We start from the raw sequence: 18,435 nt of genomic DNA, 5'->3' as shown, positions 1-18,435 counted from the left end.
TTGGGCCAAACTCTGGGGCTTGGACATGCTTTGGCCTCATCCAATCCAATTGACCCACTACCTTCTTCTGCTCAGAGACTCTTTTTTCTTGACTCCTTCCCTTTTGCCCTACATCCCTACTTTGACAGCGCACTCCCCCCACCCCCACTTCCTCCTATATCATTTTCCACCTCACATTTCTTCCTCTTACTTTAGCTTCCAAAGTGAATTTCTTTTATTAGCTTTAATGTCCACTGCTCCCAGGGGGAGGATCCAACACTAAGATGTCACACTGTTTCCTGTGCATCTCCGTAGGAGCTAATTCCCTGGTGAAGTCTTCTTTCCCTGCAAATAGCTTAGTGATCATCCCAGCCTTAGGGGGTGATCTACTCCTCCCCAGTTCTGTTAACCTTGCAGGATGTACTGCCCTTTGAAAAGGACGTTCTGATAAAGGAGACAAGTCCTTGAATTTGATGACCCTGGATTGTTACATACTCATTTGGTCTCTCTCAAAGTAAAGACCTTCCTATTGAGCCTGAAACTATGTCAAAGGATGTGTTTCTCCCTTTGCCATGTACAGTAAAGTTTATGGATGAATACTGATGACTCTGTCACCTTAAAAGGATCAGGACCCCTGAGTTATTGTGGGACACAGACAGTACATTTGAAGGTAGTAGAAGAATTAGGTCTCAGCTGTTAATAAAAATATATTTGATTGCTTTAGAAAAAAATGCTTTACCAAAGCAAAATCTCTTACTCCAGTTTTTTTTTAATTGGGGTAGCTGCTTACAAGGAACACTCCTTAGTCCAGCAACCAACACAATTTCAATCATTCCTATCTTCAATTACCTAGTACCTGACTCGTGCCTGACCTGGTTCTCCTGGTCTTTTGCTTTCAGCATTAATTTATGACCTTGCACTATCAGATCTGATTCTTTCTGATGTCATTTTCCTGTCAATAACCCTTCGTATTACAAACTATTCAACCTTGCTACTTCCTCAAGAAAAGATGGTGGAGGATAAATCTGAATCAGAAAGAAACATTCCACCACTGACTGATTTTTGTGACTTTCGGCTTATTACCTGAACTCTCCAAACCTTCTTTTTTTCATCTGTAAAACAGACAGTAAGAATTGCCTCATAGGATTGTTGTGAAGACTAAATTACAATGTTTATGAAGTAGTTGGCATAATATCTGCCCCCTAAAATGTGGTGACCATTACTTATATGGAACAGGGCTACTCAAGGTATGCTTCATGGACCAGTGCTAATTATTCATTACTGGTCTGTGATGGGGGAAAAAAAAGGTACAGAAATTGAGAGTTAGCATTTAGAAAATTTTAGAGTGGTAATTTTCTTAAAAAAGAAAAACGAGACCTTTTTCAAAGATACTTGGAGAAGCGCTGCTATAAATGGAATGGACCCTGGCTGGGAAATGTCTGATGTACAGCTTAGCATCTATCACCTGGAAAGACATTCTGAAGAAATATTACATGAGCTCTCCCTTTTCTGCTGGTCAATTACCTTCATGGTTTGGTTAATCCTTGAAAGTTTTCCCATCGCATCATCTCATTCATGAAAGACCTCTTTCCCTTTTCTGCTCATCTGTTGGTGTCTGTTAAGGAAACACAAATTAACGTTAACATTTGTTCAAAACATAACTCAGAAAATCTGTTTCAAAAGCACGCAGGATGCATTCCAAAGCCAACTGGCATTTCTGATTTGTTACTCGTGCCATTTCCCAAAGCTGTCAGGGGATAATTAAAAGTCAGAGGGGAAATTTAATCTTTTCATGTTAAGGTATGGTGGCTATAGGAGAAAGAAAGCATTAACATTTTCAGGGGAGGAGGGGAGAAGTGCTTGATTAAATCCAAAGAAAACAATCAATTCTCGGCGTATGCTGTGGTCACTTTATCCATTAGCTTCAGGACAAGAGCGGCATTTGGAGCAGTCTTTTCAAGGCATTGGCATCAGGCCATTCCTGAAGCACACAGTCATTATGGAGACATTTAATTAGTGCATTTTGCATGATTGCCTATGGACACAGGAGGGGCAATGTGCTATCTAGCCCGTTTAGGGTCAATTGATGGTTGGAGAGGAGGCCAGCCTGCAAAGTTATGATAAATTCTATGAGCTTAGGAACTTCATATTACTTCAATTTTTAATATTTCCCATGTCCAGAATGGGGCCTGCAACATAGTAGAGATCAAAAGAATGCTTATTGAATGAATAAATGATTTTGAAGTCACCAAAACTAGCATCCCTCTAGAAACATTGTTCCATTGCTGGTTCTGTCCAGCATGCCTGGTCCTAGTAAAGGACAGAACCAGGATTCAAACACAGAACTGTCCAACTCCAGAGTTCAGTGCTCATTCTATTACAGCAAATTGCAAAGATGACACCAGAAATAAATGTCATGCCCTGCATAACTAGGGTGGCTCCAGAAGGCCTGATCTGAGCTACCCCCACCCCAGACTCCAAGGGGCTGAATTACCCCTCACTTCTCTCACTCTTCTCTAAAGAGGGATACAACTGGTGTCTCTTAAGCTTATTACCAGGACAATTAAATTGGACCCTTCTACTGTGGGCAAAGAAGTCCTCCCTCCCTCTATCATCATCTCTGGGGTGTGTTCTGGCCATGTCTTATAGAACCCAAGCTGGCCCTTTGGGTTATAAAAGGAGACATTTTTGTAATAGATTGAAGCATAAAGTCTAAGTGGAATCTGGCTCTAAACATTCATTCCAGTATCACCTTTATTTATCCTCCCTGGACCAACAGCCTTGGGTACTATATGACCACTGAGCATCCTTCACTTGATTTTTTTTTAACACAACAACAAAAAAATAACAATAGTGTTTAGTTTAAGTAAAAGTGATAGTACTTTGCATGTAAACTGACCTCCTTTCCTTGACCAGCCAAAATAATTTTAAGATGAGCTTTGTATTATGCCCTGAAGGGTGCAAAATTCACACTGTTATATTCAGAGAGCAAAGGACTTTCAGACTAATAAAGTCTGAGTTCTTTGATTTGTCGTTAACAATCTAATTCAGTATTTTTAAAGGGGAGTTTGGAATTTAAAGGGTTATAAGAATTGGATCCAGGAGGAAAATAGGAATGAACACATGGGTTAAGATTGAAAGTAAATAAGAAAGGCTCAAAAGGAGAAGTAAATCAAGAAACAATGAATTAAAATTTCAAATCCAGCTCCCTGGTAGTGCCTCTTCCTGGACTGGAAGCTATGAGAAGTATGAAGAATGGAATTTATGTCATCTTTAGGTGTAATATGTCTTACCCTTAACTAAATAATTATATATGAATTTAAAACAAAGTGCAAAGTCATGATAGAGCATAGAGAACATGTGCTACACGTGATATGGGAAGAGAAGATAATGTTGAATCTCAGCTTGCAAAACAGGAAGGTGAAAGAGAATAGAAAAGAGGGTTAAAGGTCAGAGAGAAGAGTTTGGAGGTGATCTCATGGGCAATGATAGCTTGTATGGGAAGTGGTCCTAGCTTTGTATGGGAAGAGAGGGCATATTTGAATGCGTTAAATGGAGAGGTCTCCTAAAAGGACTACTTACAAAGATCTGTCTTCAGGATTAAAGAAAGCCAACTAGGAATGGTAAAACACTCAGGAGCCAACAACAGTAGGGAGCTGTTCAAGAGTAGAGCCATTACAGAAAGTTCTGGAATATAGCCATTTTAGGCTTGAAGTTCAAGAGTAGAGCCATTACTGGAAACTGGATAGAGCTGTAGCTTAAGAGAGCACTACCTTCCAGTAACTGTGATCTTTCTTTCTATTTGTTTTAATTGATATAAAGGATATATTTTTCTGGGTTTGTATTTCTGTGTTATAGTTTCAAGTTTTTAGTGTTTCTTTCCCGTTTTCTTTATCCATATTTTCTTTGTTTTGTGCTACAAAAGTTTAATTTGAAACATCTATCCATTTTTTTTAAATTGAAGTATAAATGACATATAACATTATATTAGTTTCAGATGTTCAGCATGATTTAGTATTTCTACATTGAGGAATGATCACAATAAGTCTAGTTAACATCTGTCACCATACACAGTTATAAAGAATTTTTCTTGTGATAAGAACTCTCAAGGTCTACTCTCCTAGCAACTTTCAAATATTCAGTATAGTATTATTAACTATAGTCATCATGTTGTACACTTTATCCCCATGAATTATTTATTTTATAAGTGGCAGTTTGTATCTTTTGACTCTCTTCAACCCATTTTACTCACTCCCTACCTCTTGCCTCTGGCAACCATCTATCTGTTCTCTGTATCTATGAGGTATTTTTAAATTTAATTTATTCATTTGATAGAGAGGGGGTGAGTGAGAGAGAGAGAGAGCATAAGTGGGAGCAGGGGGAGTGGCAGAGGGAGAAACAGGCTCCCCACTGAGCAGGGAGCCTGCCATGGGGCTCAATTCCAGGATGCTGGGATCATGACCTGAGCACAAGGCAGATGCCCAACTGACTGAGCCACACAGGCTCCCCTATCTAATGAGCTTTTTAAAAAATTCCACATATAAGTGAGATCATACAATATTTGTCCTTCTCTGTCTGAGAAGGACTACTTCATGTAGTATAATGCCCTTAAGTTAGATCCATGCTCTCACAGATGGTAAAATGTCATTTTTTATGGCTGAATAATAGTCCACTGTATAGTTTCTTTTCTTTTTTTTTTTTTTTTGGAGAGAGAAAGAGAGAGAGAGAGCAAGTAGGGCGTTGGGGAGGGGCAAAGGAAGAGGGAGAGAAAGAATCTCAAGCAGGCTCCATGTCCAGCATGAAGTCTGATGTGGGCCTCAATCTCATGACCCTGAGCTCATGACCAGAGCCCAAATCAGGAGCTGATTAACTAACTGAGTTAATTAACTAACTGATTAACTAACTGAGCCAATAGGTGCCCCCCTGCAACTATTTTTAGGCAGACAGTGAGCTTGGAGGAGGGAGGGCAGAGAAAGAGGGAAAGAGAGTATCTTCAGCAGGCTCCACTCCCAAGCACGGAGCCTGGCTCAGGCCTCAATCTTACAACCCTGAGAACATGACCTGAGCCAAATTCAAGAGTCAGACACTTAACCGACTGAGTCAGCCAGGCACTCCCTATATTTTATATCCATTTAAAAATTGAGATATAATTCTCATATCATAAAATTCACCCTTTTAATATGCACAATTAAATGGTCTTAGTATATTTGTCAAGTGTTGGAGCCACCATCATTTACCTCAAGAATGTTTTTACTACCCACCAAAACCCCATACCCATTAGCAATCACTCCCCATTTTCCTCTCCCTCGAGTTGCTAAAAACCAGCAGTCTGTGTTCTCTTTGAATATGACTTTCAACAGAGGAACAAAACCACTACCAAATTTCTGCTCAGCTGGGAGGGGCTGATGAAATAAATATTCCAACTTCTCTTTTCCTCCCTACTCTGATCTCCTGCTGGTACCTCCTATTGGCTGAAATAAACTGGAAGTCAGATGTCAATAAGGCCTCATTTGTGCAGCCCATTGATGCAGCATCCAGAGGCATAGAGCAGGATGAAGGGTGGAGAGGGAATCTGGAGGGACACAGAGGGAAAACACAGTGCCTAAAGGTCCTATAAATTCTTGATGAGAAGATGCTGGGAAGAGGATGTACTGAGAGATAGAACTGGAAAGTAAGGAGTGTGCAATCCTGGTACAAGGAACTGGGACTCCATGGTGAAAAAAAGAAACCCCTGGGGATAATGGGTCTATTTAACATAACAGAATCCAGGGGTCTGAAGTTCACAGTAAGACTGTTTTCAATGTCCTTATGTAACAAAAGATTAATCATGTATCCTTTCATTTTAATTTTTAAGTGGCTTCTGGAGACCCAAGAAAATGATTCATCATCCATTATTCATATTTCATTTTCATTCTTATCTGTATCAGTGTGACTTTGTATACATGACATTGAGGATTGCATTTATTCTTTCTTTATGGTACCCTATAAATAAATATAAAAGCTTACTTTCTAACTATATGATGGGAGCCTATACAAATAGATTTGTCTTGTATTTACTTAAAAACTGATTTAGTTTTGCAGTATAATTTGGCCTTATCTTCAAGGCCACTACAATCTATAACAAAAATAGTTTTTCTTAAAAGGAGAAAGATGAATGTTACTCGAATGTTTCAGTCTCTTGAGTTGATTACATTTCTTGTTGTGCTGGTCTAAAGCAAACACAACTCAATATTTTCCAGAGTCAGTCTTATGGTTACATTAAATTATCCTTAGGTCCCTTTGAAAATTCTATTCTGACAAGAAGACCTTTCCTTTGTGTCAACTGAATTCTCCCCCCATTCATATTTAGCAATTTATCTAAGTCATTTGGCATAACTATTAAACGTGTTTTATTATTAAAGTTAGTAACTTAAAACTTGAATAAGGTTTTCTTTCCAGAAGCACACATAATAAATGCCCATCTGAAAAATAATAGGATGTTGTTTTCTTCATCCACATATATTTTGTATATACTATTCATCATCATTGAAAAATATGTTTTTCTTTCTTTTCCTTTCCTAAATCAATGTGAAATGTTGAATACAAATTATAATCCTCTCCTTAGAATGATTAAGGAGGCTATTATATAAATAGCTTCATGTGATTGTGATAATGAAAGCATTTATTCAAGAATAACAACTTAAATCTATTGGAGTCCTTGAAGTTTATATAGCCCTGTAACCCATGTCATTGGATTCTTGCTACAACTAGGGGCGGTAGACAGGGAAGGTGAAATTGTTTCCCATTTTGCTGAAGGGGAAACTGGAGCTCAGAGAATTAATAATTTGTCTGATTGTAGAGCTAATAAGCAGGGGTGCTAGAACTTGGATGCATATCTTCTAAATTTTCAAATAATATCATGTGCTATAGATGCATAAACTTGGAGGGACGCAAGTGGGTTTATGACAGATGAACATGTTTTTTAAAAAAATCTCTGTTGATGGAGATTCCACCCATTTTATCTCTGCCTGGTGCAACAGCTAGCCATTTGGCAAAAATGCCCATCATTCATATATCTTAGACCCAGGGCCCCTATATGGTTGTCCTGGAAGGAAATAAAGATATGATGGCTTGTCATATTTTAGAAAATGAACTTTATTTTCTTGAAGGCAACAGTTAAATTGTCCTTTAACGTTCTCATATGAAGTGAACTAATCTCAGCATCTTGGTCTCCAAGAACCTGGAATTGGGAGCGGGGAGAGGGAGATGGAGAGGAAACACCTTTGATTCTCCAGTTGAAAATGGTCATTCAACTTTTTTTTTAAAGCATTTAAAAACTTGTTAGGATCACCTCCTGGCCTTCTACTCTCTCTATTATTCTTTCTGCTCATCTTCATCTTCCTTGAGTTTTCTTTTTGTTTTGTACTAATGTGGTATCATACTATAGCTTTAATCAGATTGATTTGAGTACTATCATCCTGGCTCTCTCTAGTAAGATTTTCTTTTGCCTTACAACCTACTTTTGCCTGAAACTAATATATACTATTATTATTTGTTCATATTTACCTATTTCTATAGCAATTTCTATGTTTACTACTTTTTCTTGTATCTTATACCTTCCTTCTGGAGTCATTTTCCTTTTTCCTGAAATAGTCTTTCACTCTAAGTTTTATTTTTCTAGATGTTTCATTCTTTATTCCTTTCTGGATATTTCATTGTTAGTAAACATTCTCAGTTTTGTTTGTCTAGAAATACATTTATTTCACTCTTATTTTTTTATTTTTAAGAACTTGCAGATACATACTTCTAGGTTGACAGTTATATTCCCTCAGTATACTGAACAATTCATTTGTCTTCTCTTCCTTTTATTATTGCTAAGAATTCAGCTGTCCATCTAATTGTTGTCACTTAATAATTTTTTAAATTGATTTCCGACTGATCTCAAGGTCTTTTCCTTATTCTTTAGTGTCTTTAGTTTCACTTTAAGTACAATTTATTTATGTGTAGTAATTTTTCATTTATTCTTGGATTTCACCATGGTTTCTGATTCTGATGATTCAAGTTTTTCATCAATTCTGAAAAATTTTAGCCATTGCTTTTCAAAAATCACTGCTCCTGAAATCTTTCTTTGAAACTCCCACTTGACATGTGTTAGATCCCCTCTCTATATCTTCCATGTTTCTTCCCTTTCATGTTTTCAAATTCTTGGTTTTTATCTGCTGTTTTCTAGAAAACACTTTTGGTTTATCTTCCAGTTTATTAGTTATCTCATAAGTTATACCTAATATAACATTTAAAGAGCTCATTGACTTTCAAGTGTGAATTATTATACTTCTCATTTCATGATATTCTATTTGGTTCTTTCAAGTTACTTATTTCTTACTATTTGTTTCTATAATTCTTAAGCATAATTAATACATCTGTTCTAAGTCTGACAATCCTAATGTCTGAAATATCTGACTGTCTTATTCTATTACTCATTGCTACTTCCAGCTCTTACTTAAGCATACCTTGTTTTGTCATATACTCTGTGATTTGTGTTTGCAAATCATTATATCCATTATAACTTTAGCTAAAGGAAGACTTTGAGGTGTGTGTTGATCTTCTTTTCTTCCAAGCAGATTAGCATTTCTTCCATGAGAGATACTTGAAGTCACGAACTTAGAACAACTTTAAATAAATTCCTGGCCTGAGGTGTTTGGATTATGAAGTTAGGATTACAAGCCTATATGATGTTTTCCTGTGGTTACAAATTCTCAAATAGTGTTTTAACTCCATTAAAAGTCAAGTTTTGGATAGGCACTGCTTCTGTGCTATCTCTCCTTTTGTATGGCTTACACAGAGGGTCTCCACATAGAACATCTACCTTGCCTGGGTTCTAGGCTTCTATCTTATTCTCTCTGTCCTCAGCCCCAGTCCATGGTGCCATTAAAACTGAAGCCATTAGTCTTGGGGATCATAAGATACTTTAGAGTAGCTCTTGTCTTTAGCATTTGAATTTTACTCTGGATTCATGTGCTCTTGTTTTGGGTCTCAAAAATTTCTCTCAGTTCATGGCCTGTTCAACTTTACCTTTATAAACACATTTCATCCACAAATCCTAGGTGTTTTATATTGAGAGGTTTTTCAGTCTATCTAATCTTATTTATTGCTTGAAATAGCACTCTGCAAATATTAATACTGGTAATCCTTTGACATGGCTCTTGAAGTTAATCTTCAAAGACAACTGCCCAATGAACCATGCTTTCTAGTATTCACACCCTAAAGAAGTCTCCTTCAACACTGAAACTGAACTTGCCGTGTGTAACCAGTAAAATGCAGCAGAAGTGATACAATATGACTTCTAAACCTATGTCATAAGTATGCTTGCAGCAGCATCTCCCTTGTTATCTTGGAATGCTCACTGTTGGGACATAGGTTTTCATAACCGAGGCACCAAAGTGGAAGAAGCCCAAGCCTCAGGGAAAGGCGCCATGTGTGAATCCTTTAGTTGGTCATTCCAGCTGAGTTCCCATCCAGTACCCCATAACCAATATCAAATATGAATCATGTAAGTAAGCAATCTTGGAAGTATGACCCAACTGAGTTCTCAGATAACTCAACCTCAGCTTCCATATAACACCTTTGAGAGATCTCAAACAAGAATGTCCAGATGAACCCACTCAACCTGTGAAAACTTGAGAGATAGTAATAAATTGAATTGTTGGTTTAAACAATAAAAGTTTTTGGATTGTTTATTACAGTCATACATTACCTAACAATGGTCAAATCTTTTTGGATTAAGATCCATTTTATCTCTTTTTTAAAAAAAATAAAGATTTATTTGAGAGAGACAGAGAGAATGCATGAGAAGAGAGAAGAAGAAGAAGACTCCTTGCTGAGCAGGGAGCCTGACTTGGGGCTCCATTCCAGGACCCTGAGATTATGACCTGAGCTGAAGGCAGACACTTAACCAACTGAGCCACCCAGGCACCCCCATTTTATCTCTTTGAAGTGGCTTTGCAAATCTATGCTCTAATATGCTATATTGATATTATAGGATACTTTAATTTCCAAATTTTTAGAAGGGGAGCACCTAACTTTTGTTTCCATATATGATCTACACACATCATTTTATAACTATATGTATATGACAGTCACATAGATAATTAAAATAGAGAAGATTTATTCAAGCTATTAATTATTTAAATGTGAATGACATTTAAAAACCTTAGAAGATAATATAGGAACACATCTTCATAATATCAATATTGATACTTTTTATATTACAAGACAAAGATTGCAAAAATTATAAGGGAAAAATGAATTTTTATTACATTGATAATATCAAGAAAATGAAAGCTATCAATTGGAAAGGATATTTGTAAAACATACAATGAGCAAATCAAGGTTATAAGAAAGATTTTACACAGAGGCACGTGGGTGGCTTAGTTGATCTGATTCTTGATTTCAGCTCAGGTCATGCTCTTGGGATTGTAGGATTGAACCCCATGAGTGTGGAGTCTGCTTGAGAGTCTCTGCCTCTGTCCCCTCTTCTCTCTCTCTCTCAAATAAATAAATAAGTAAAATCTTTTAAAAAAATTTTATACATAAATAAGGAAAAGGAAACCACCTAATGGAATAGTTTTCAAAAGAAATGTATTTTATAGGTAAAACACAAATGGTCAGTAAACACATTGAAATGGCACTCAAGGTCATTAGTAAATGCAAACTAAAACCACAGTGAGATGCTAGTTAATAGTCTCTGAATTGGCTAGAATTAAAAAATCTGACAACATCAACTATGAGTGAGGATAAAAAGAAATTATAACTTTCTTATGCTACAGAAAGAGTGCAAATTGTTATAACATGGTAGGAAACAATTTGGCATCATCTAATAAAATTGAAGCTGTGCATACCTTAGGACTCAATAAATTTTCTTCCTCTAAATATGCATATGTACAGTAGAAGAAATGTGCAATAATACTATGCAGCATTATTTATCATAGCAAAAAATCTGGAATTAACCCAAAAGTCTATCAGCAGTAGAATGGATGGGTAAATTATGGAATGCTCACAGAATGAAGCAGTGTAGTGTGAAAATAAATGAATTCTTGCTATGTGTAATAACATAATATTGATCAAACAAAGCAAGTCACAGAAGAATACCATCTCATTCAACTGAGGTACAGTTTAAAGATTTTTTATTTATTTATTTGACAGATGGAGATCACAAGTAGGCAGAGAGGCAGGCAGAGAGAGGAAGGGAAGCAGGCTCCCTGCTGAGCAGAGAGCCCGATGCGGGGCTCAATCCCAGGACCCTGGGACCATGGCCTGAGCCGAAGGCAGAGGCTTTAACCCACTGAGCTACCCAGGCGCCCTGAAGTACAGTTTAAAACATGAGAAATTAAACAATATGCGTGTATGTTTGTGTCTGTGTGTGTTAGAATAATAAATCAAAGCAAGAAAATGGTGACATAATATTCAGGATAGAAGTTAATCTAAGAGATGGAATATTCCACATATATATTTTTATAAGCATATAATGTTTTATATTATACCATTTTCAAAAACCAATGGCTATGTCAATTAGCAGTGGAGTTGATTAGAAAGGGAGAAAAAAAGAAGTCTGAGACATCAAATTGCAATCTAAGAAATGAGTAATGAGAACAGATAATATAAATATCGTTTCACAAATGGGCATTATGAAGTTGGAGATGGCTCTATCAGTCTATTTGAGATAGGTTCTACTCACCGTTTTCACATCTCAATCATTCAGTCAGATCCTATTAGTCTAACGTCGTATTTATCATGAAACCTTCCCAGGCAATGTGCACCCAGGATGCTTAAATGCTGCTTAGCCAAATGGGTTTACTTGGCAGCTCGATAGCTGTATTTTCATTCTGGTTTGTATGTCAGGCTCTTAGGTATTATAGAGTTAATATGTCACATTCCTAATTAGTAACATATTTGGGACACTGATGAGATTAATTTTGTGGACGTGCCCATATCAGAACCAGAGTTTACACTGTGCAGAATAGATAGGTGAATGCTACATTTTGAAGCTCTTGAGTGTTAGTAAGCTGATTTCCTCAGATGATACCCTGGCTGCGAGGCCCACTTCTATAGTACTTATTTTTCTTATCTTCACATATGGATCATAAGTCCCTAGAGGGTAGAAGTAATATCTTAAATTACTTTATCTCATCTTTATAGATGTATACAGTACTTTGTATATAGTAAATGCTTAATTATTATTTGCTGACTGGATGATTGGCGGGACTGTTGATTGGGTATGCACTACCCTGTTGGCTTTTATGCTGTGCTTTACAACAATAGTAAAAATGTCATCATTGAGGAGCACCTGGGTGGTGCTCCTGGGTGGTTCAGTCAGTTAAGTGTCTGTCTTTGGCTCAGATCATGAACCTGGGATTCTGGGATGGAGTCCCACGTCAGGCTCCCTGCTCAGGGGGAGTCTATTTCTCCACTCCCTCTGTGTGTGCTCTCTTTCTCTCTCTAGCTCTCTCTCACTCTCAAATAAACAAATAAAATCTTGAAAAAATGTCATCGTTCAATATAATGAATGGAACTACACTTCAACTACCAAATGATAATTACCTACAGATGTAAAATTATTGCTATTGTTCAAGTTAAAATAATTCACTCCTTCAAAATCAGCTTCTTTTCAGTCTTCTGTGAACCAAAGAGGCATTTTGTGGGGAGGGGAGATAAACATTAATAAAACCAATTACAAAACTTTAAAATTTGAGAACTCTTTGAAGGACATGTTCAGCAAGGGTATCATGATAATGAAGGTGGGGTTGAGACAGTTTTCATGTCAGTGGTAGAACCTAGAAGATTCTAAGACAAGTGATACTGTAACAACCTTATTATTATTATTTTCATTTTTAGAACTGTAGCAAAGGAGGAACCTTTCTAATGCATTCAAGCGAGATTACGTTTGATTTATCCTTCAAATTATTGTTTGCCCACTTGATGTTTATGAAAAGAAATGCTGCATTTCTCACCTTAGCCAACAGAGAAGCAATCACTTGTATGAATCATCGCTGGAAATAGAAATTGTTTCAAGTGCTGGACACATTTGTGGTCTGTGAACACTGAACACTAATAAGCAGGAGTGTTCCAATCCCAAAATGATTTTTCTGACTTTTAAGTAATTTAATCCAGAAATGCTCTGGATAGACATCCAATTGCCTGCATGAAACCTGGAAGAAAAGCGATTTCATATTAAGACCTCACGGCCTTGAAGCTTGCCTTTCTGCATGCTGAGCATCTTTATCCATTCCAAAAGATAAAGGAGAGAGAGGCAAACTGGATTTCTAAAAATGAAAGAGAATAAATGCAGGGCGAATCAGCTCTTTGGCATCCTTGCTCTGTGGATAATGCTGGCCATTGAAAACTGCTATAAATTCATCAGGACTAGTGCTTCTGGCAGCCTGCACAAATCAACATGAACTATGCTTCAGTTTTCACCTTACATTTTAAATGCCCATCCTCCTAGCAACTTATTTAATCCAACAAAGTGGGCTCTAGAGTGTTCCTTTCATTTCTAACACAAGCATTGCGAGGGGATAAAGAACATATGGGCCAGTGAGTGGCCGTGAAAGTTGAGAGCAATTTGTTGACCCTGCAGTGGTAGGTTAGAGATCTCGGACTCAAGAGGTAGACTCGCTACCTGACTCCTGAGATATTATATATAGTCAAACAGTGGCAGTCCCTAATCACTCATCTTACAAGCCACATGATTTAACAAATATCATAAAGACCACACACCCCCATATCAGAGGATTTTCTCATCCAGAAATCCATCCTGATCCAGGGCCCTATAGTAAGAAAGGGTGTGTTTGAGGCAAGAGAATCTCTCTTAAAATTCTGAAGGTGCATTTTATCAAGATGAAATTGACTTCATTGTTCTCTGTGAGGAAGCATCCTCAAGAAACTAAAGATATTGTAAAACAACTTTTTGCCCTCTCTGATTTGCCACAAACCTCTGCTTCTTGGGGGTCGTCAATTGGAGATTAACAAAGTCTTTCTTAATTCTATTTCTTTTAAAATGGAGGAAAAAAATGTGCATACTTGAGGGCGATCATCTTTCTGCAGGAAGACCCATAAGAGTTCACAAGGAAACCTGACACAGGATATTGATATATTCGAGATCTTTGAACTCCTTCACTAATGAAATCAACTTTGAGACTCTTAATATTGGGCTTTTCATTTGTTATTTCTGGGTAACTGGATCTCAATATAAGGGAGACCAAAATGCCTTCAAGAAAGGGCACTAGCCTGGTGGTGAGTATTAAGGAGGGCATGTATTGCATGGAGCACTGGGTGTGGTGCATAAACAATGAATCTTGGAACACTGAAAAAAATAAAATTAAATTTAAAAAAAAGAAAGGGGCACTTATTACAATGGAATAATAAACATAGCAATTGAAAATAGCTTAAAAATAGGTATATAGTAGGTTTTCAGTGATTCAGAAATAAGATCAGTCATACATATGATGAGAAATAAGTCTGTTTACTTGGGTAGTAAATATAGAAAGTATGACTTTGTCACTTAATAATCGTGTGAATGTGGGACAATTGATCAATGTACATGAACTTTAGATTCCTCATTGGGAAAAAAATGGTGACCAATCATTGTTCTGCCTGCCACATAGTATGAGTATTTTAAAAACTGTAAAGCATTTTATATGTTAGAAGTTTGTCAGTGTTAGTAAATGATACTGATTTTTCAAACAATGCTGCTGTTCATAAGACATTTGTTTATATCTATTTAAAAATTTTTAATACGTAGCATCATAAAGACCAAATATTGTATGTTGATCTTTATGACATTATAGGATGGGTCAGAATCTTTTCATTGCTCTGATAAGAAGAGTACAAAATGAGGGTGCCACATGCCTCAACAAATTGTAATTTGCTGATTTAGAAGCATAGGTGCTTTCCACTTCAGGATTCCACTGCATTGCAAATAAGACCTTTTCTAAGCTCCCAAGAGTTACTGTGTTTGAAAGTGGAACTGTCCAGGGATAAAGTCAAAACATGAATTTTAGCAGTCAATAGATGCTAAGAACTTAGCTATGATTTCATATGACTTTCAAGAGCATTTCATATAGTATTTTACATAGCAATGTTATCATCTATAATTTACATATGATGAAAATGAGGCTCAGAGGGATTAAATGGCTTACCCAAGGTCACATAATTGATCAGTGTTAGAGTTGGAACTGGAATCAAGGATATCAGATTCCTTGTCTCTTATCTGTACTTTCATCTCATGCTATAGACTCATGAGCCACTCAGCTTGGTTTCTTGTCAAATAATCATAGTTCTTCATTTGTTAATTTCATGTAACAGTTAATTTTTGACAAAACTATACTTATTTAGTATACTGTTCTGTTTAAGCAGACTTCTGGATGCATTTTAAAAATTGTATCCTAATCATCATCAAAACCATTGTGATTATTGTCATTATCAATGAACGTAGGAGGGTACAATGATGGTCTAATATAGATGCTGTCCCTGTCCATTACAAAGTTCATCATTTAAACAATTAATGATACATATGCATACATGCAATGGTGACAAGCTCTTTGACTCAGAGTTGCCGAGTACTAAGGAAGACTATCATAGGGAGAGTTGACAGGTCAGGGAAGACCTTCTTGAGGAAATAACATTTGGGCAAAGATTTGAAAAATAAGTTGATATTAACAAGACAAAATGAGAGGCATAAGCATTCCTTGGGATTAAGCAATAAGGTAAGCATGAGGGACTAAAAAGACACCAATATAGCTATAGGGGAAGAAATGAGATGAGTAGGGGATGAGGTGAAGGACAATAGAGGCATGCCAGACCATGTGAAACTTTCAGGTCACATTAGGGAGGTTTGTTTGTTTGTTTTTGTTTTACCCAAAGATCAGCTGAAAGCCACAGTATTAATCAGGCATATGATATAATCAGATTTTTGACTTTTAAACAACTACTCTGGCTAGAGTGTATAGAATGAGGTGGAGGAGGATCAGCTATTGGATCAGGTAGACTTGTCAGGCAACTATTATATTGTATTGCTACAATACAGAGAAGAGATAAGGAATGCTCAGCTGGGGTTGTGGAGGGTGAGATGGAGAGAAATGGGCAGATTTTGGAAACATATGAGGGATGAAGTCAATAGGGCTTGGTGAAGAACTAAATATGGTGGGTGCTGGAGAAGGAGTCTTAGAGATGATGCCTTGGCTTTTGGTTGGCAACAATGAAAGAGCCACAGTAGAATAGGAATGGATTTGGAGGAAGTATTAAAAGTTGATTTTGACATGGGGAATTTGAGGAGCATTTGAGACATTCAGCAGGAATTGTTTAGGAAGCAATTCGATATACAGGTCTGGATAGAATATATATATATATATTTGTGTGCCATCTGTGTAGGAGCATAACAGAAGGCATATACATGCAAAATATTGTCTAAGAGAGTATAGTATGAGAAGAAGAGAAAACCTAGAATGTAGCCTTTAGGAAATCTAACTTTTATAAGCCAGGTAGAGTAGGATATGCCAGCCAAGAAGACAGAATAGAAGGCAAGCTAGGAGTACGCTGCATCATGAAATCAAAGAAAGAATGTACTTCAAGAGAGCAGGATGGTGGTTGCTAGGGACAAAGAAGAGGAGGGAAATGTGGGAGTTGTTATTCGATGGGTATAAAGTTTCAGTGATGCAAGATGAGTAAGTCCTAGAGATCCACTATACAATATTGTGCCTATAGTTAACAATATTGTATTGCACACTGAAAATCTGTTAAGAGAATAGATCTCATCTTAAATCTTGTTACCACAATAAAATAAAAATAATTTTTAGAAAAGAAGGGATAAGAGACCAATAATGTTCAGGGCCAAGGAAATATTAAGCATGATGACAACAGAAAAATATCCTTTGGCCTTAGTTACAAGGGATTCATTGTAAGACTTAGTGGGAGCTGTTTCTGTGGATTGATAGAGCTGGAATTCAAGTTGAAAAGAGCTGAAAAAGTAAAACAAGGAGGCTGAGACACCTGGCTGGCTCAGTTAGTTAAGCGTCTGCCTTCAGTTCCTTCATGATCCTTCATGATCCTGGAGTCCTGGGATCTGATCTAGTCCTGCATCGCATCAGGCTCCCTGCTCAGCCAGGAGACTGCTTCTCTCTCTGCCCTTCAACGTGTTTGCATGCTCTCTCTTAAATAATAAAAAAATAATATAACAAAAAATCTTTAAAAAAATGAGGCAGCTGGCGCACCTGGGTAGCTCAGTAGGTTAGCCTGATCTCAGGGTCCTGGGATTGAGCCCCCCATTGGGTTCTCTGCTCAGCCTGCTTCCCTACCCCTCTCTGCCTACTTGTGATCTCTCTCTCTCTCTGCCTGCCTCTTTGCCTATTTGTGATCTCTGTCTGTCAAATAAATTAAAAAAAAAATGAGGAGCCGAGATTAGATCCCCTTTAAAGTGCCTTCCAACTTTAAAATAGTAAATGCTGCGATTTCATGCTGCTGGCCAGAGCTTCTCTTTGTTACAGGTTTCCCTACTCACCCTACTCCTGGCTAATAAGAAGACTCTACCATTGAATGAAATAATTTGCAAAGACCGTATTACTTTAAGCACCATTACAACCTCAAACAAACTTGGGACAAATCATTCTCTTATACGTTTACATATGTATTTTTTCTTTTAAAAATTTCATTTATTTGACAGACCGAGATCACAAGTAGGCAGGGAGGCAGGCAGAGAAAGGGGGAAGCCGGCTCCCTGCTGAGCAGAGAGCCCCATGCTTGGCTCTATCCCAGGACCCTGAGATCATGACCTGAGCCGAAGGCAGAGGCTTAACCCACTGAGCCACCCAGGCGCCCTATTTTTTTTTTCTTTTGAAAAGAATCTTGAACACAAAAACTTCTTACATGATTTTCCCCATAGCACCAGTTGAAGAGACACATATTCCCAAGAATTGGTTTTATTTTTTGGGTCAGGACTGCAGGGATAAAATCAGGTCTAGAGTTTCCATGTGGATGAATTTGAAAGTGAACAGATTCGAAGCTGCAGTCCAGGGTTGTCTCACACTACACTATACTATTTTCCTTTTAAATTGAATCACCTTTTCTGGGCTTTGAGAACTAAGAGAACACATCCAAAGAATTGATTTTGTATGTAAGCAGAATGCTTGGGCATTTGCTGCTTTTCATCTAAAGAGAGATTCCTATATTCTCATTCTTTTGGTAGGAAAGAAATCTAATAAAAGGTCATATAGACCATTGCTACTCAGAGTGAGATCAGTGGACCAGCAGCATCAACTTCAGCTAGGAATTTGTTAGAAATGCAGAATTTAAGGCACCACCTCAGATCTACTAGATCAGAATATGCATTTTAACAGGATCTTCGGGTGATTTATATTAACATTAAGAAGTGAAAAGAACTTGTGATTTTTTTCTCAGAAACTATTTTTTAAAAATATAGAATCCTTT

Source organism: Mustela nigripes, chromosome X, assembly GCF_022355385.1.
Source record: "Mustela nigripes isolate SB6536 chromosome X, MUSNIG.SB6536, whole genome shotgun sequence".
Classification (NCBI taxonomy): Eukaryota; Metazoa; Chordata; class Mammalia; order Carnivora; family Mustelidae; genus Mustela; species Mustela nigripes.
Note: the sequence above shows the minus strand (reverse complement) of the source record.